Raw genomic sequence first — 3167 nt, forward strand, 5'->3', positions numbered from 1 at the left:
GGTTTTTTTTTTGTTTTTCTTTTTGAGACAGGGTCTCCCTGTAAACTCATTATGTAGACCAGGCTGGCCTCAAAGTCACAAAGATCTTCCTGCCTCTGCCTCCCAAGCGCTGGGATTAAAGGCATGCGCCACCACGCTTGGCTGAATTTTTTTTTTTTAATGCAGGAATAGAACATGCAGGAGATGTGGGATACCATGAAAAAACCACATCTGTGCATATAGTCATAGAGGAAAGAGAATAATCTCTGATCTATGGTACTAACTAGATCTTCAACAGGATTATCAAAGAAAACTTCCCTAAATTAAAGAAAGCCATACCTATACAGACATAAGAAGCTCACAGAACACCAAACAGAACCAGAACAGAAACTCCCCACAGCGCATCATAGTCAAAGCGTTAAATGTACTGAACAGAAGAGAGGATACTGAAGGCTGCAGGAGAAAAAAAAGTTACACACAAAGGAAAACCCGTCAGAGTAACAGCTGACTTCAGTGCAAACTATAAAAGCCAGAAAAGTCTGTAGCAAAGTATTTCAAATTGTAAGTAATCCTAGATGACAACCTAGAACACTTTACCCAGAAAACTGTCATAGTTGAAGGGAAAAGAAAAACTTCTGTGACACAAACAGACTGAAAGAATGTATGTCCACCAAACCGACCCTTACAGATAATACTCAAAGCAATGCAAAGGACTGAAGAAAGGAATGACCATACCCAAGGGGCTACAGGAAGAAAACAAATGAAGGTATAAATGACCTTTACTCCCCAGTGAAAAGACAGATGAGTAGAATGGATTATGGAATAATCCATCTTTTTGTTTTCTACAAGACACCTTCAAGGATAGGCACCACTTTAGGGTGAAAGGATGGAAAAAATATACCAAGTAAATGGCACTAAAAACCAAGCAGATGTGTGCCAGATGTGGTGGTGCATGTCTTTAATCCCAGCACTCAGAAGGCAGAGGCAGGCGGATCTCTGTGAGTTCCAGGCCAGCCTGGTCTACATAGTGAGTTCCAGGACAGTTGGGGCTACAAGGAGAGAGACCTTGTCTCAAAAAAAAGCCAAGAAGAAGGACCCATACCCAAACTTGTCCTATGACCTCAACATGTGTGCTGTGGGGAGGGGAGGGGGAGGGGGAGGAGGAGGAAGCAAATGCTGCTATTCTAATACCTGACAAAATAGACTTCAAATTAAAATCAATCAGAAGAGATAAAGTCACTTCATTCTTATTAAGGGAACAATCCAAAATACATCACAACCACACAAATTTGTGAAGATTAAACAACATACCCCTGAATGGTGAATGGGTCAAAAAAAAGAAAGAAAAGTATTCCTGAAACTAAATGAAAATGACAATACAGGGCTGGAGAGATGGCTCAGCAGTTAAGAACACTGGATGTTCTTGCAGAAGACCCGGGTTCGAATCCCAGCACCCACATGACAGCTAACAACTGTCTGTAACTCCAGTTCCAGGGGATCCGACAGCCTCTTCTGACCTCCTCGGGCATTGGACAACACGGGTGCACTTACCTACGTGCAGGCATACACATAAAATTTTTAGAATTAAATAAAGCTGGGCGTGGTGGTGCATGCCTGTAGTCCCAGCACTTGGGAGCCAGAGGCAGGTGATCTCTGTGAGTTCAAGGCCAGGCAGGTCTACATAGTGAGTTCCAGGACAGCTGGGGCAACAGGGAGACCCTGGTTCAAAAAGACAAAAAGTAAATAAAAAATTTTTTAAAATGACAATACAACACAACAAAATGTTTAAGACACATTTAAAACAGTCCTATAAGGGAAGTTTATAGCTCTAAGCACCTATATTAAAAAAATAGAGGACAGCCTGGTCTACATAGTGAGTTCCAGGACAGCTGGGGCTACAATGAGACCCTGTCTCAAAAAAAGACAAAAAAAAAGGCCGGGTGTGGTAGCACACGCCTTTAATCCCAGCACTCAGGAGGCAGAGGCAGGTGGATCTCTGTGAGTTCGAGGCCAGTCTGGTCTACATAGTGAGTTCCAGGACACCTGGGGCTACAGGGAGACCCTGTCTCAAAAAGACAAAACAAAACAAACAAACAAACAAACAAAAAAAACAGAACACAAATAAATGATTTAATGGTACAATTCAAAAACCCAAACCCAGCATAAGAAATTTTTAAAAATCAGAGCAGAGCTGGGCATGGTGGCACACATCTTTAATCCCAGCACTCAGGAGGCAGAGGCAGGTGGATCTCTAAGTTGAAGGCCTGCTTGCTCTACATAGTGAGTTCCACGTCAGCTGGGCTACAGGTAGACCCTCTCTCAAAATGAACCCCCCCCCAAAAAAAATTAGCAGAAATCAATGAAATAGAAACAGAGAAAACAATACAAAGAATCAACAAATCTAAGAGCTGGTTCTTTGAAAAGTTAAACAAGATAGACCCTTAGCCCAGCTGACCAAGAGAAAGAGCAAATCCAAATCAACAAAATCAGAGACAAAAGGGGAAACATCACAACAGACAGCAAAAAGATACAGAACATTATAAGGGAATACTGTAAAATCTATACTCTATTAGAAACTCTAAAAGAAATGGATTCCTAAATTCAATGGAACCACCAAAGATAAACCAAGAAGAGATCAGCAACAAAAACAAACCCATAACAAATAAGGAATGCAAAACAGTGATACAAAGCCTCCAGACTAACAAAAACCCAGGCCCAGATGGATTCACAGCAGAATTTTACCAGACCTTCCTTCAAAGAAGATCTACAAACAATGTATTACTTAAATTATCTCAAAAAGATAGAAACATTGTTTCTCTCTTGTATGTCTCCCCCCTCTATCATGGTTTTCCCACTTAAGGTGCCCGCACTTCCCCCCCCTTTCTTCCTTACTAATACCCTTGCTCCTATGATCCTACCTCTGTTGAACTGCTTCTTTCTCCTTATCCCCTAGGTTCCTCATATACCCTTCCCTCCCCCATCCCCTAATCTAACCCAATTTTTATCCATATCTCCCTTCTTAAGGTCTGTTGCCTACTATTCTTCTCCTTCAGGTTATTTCTTTTCCTTTACCTCACTGTTTCCTTACCCTTGTCCTGGTTCCTGCAGTTATGTCTGTTTGCATACTTATTTATCAGAGTCTGATCCTAGGATCCACATATGAGGGAGAACATATGTCGATTTTTTTT

Source organism: Nannospalax galili, unplaced genomic scaffold (genome assembly GCF_000622305.1).
Source record: "Nannospalax galili isolate Female #2095 unplaced genomic scaffold, S.galili_v1.0 scaffold459, whole genome shotgun sequence".
Classification (NCBI taxonomy): Eukaryota; Metazoa; Chordata; class Mammalia; order Rodentia; family Spalacidae; genus Nannospalax; species Nannospalax galili.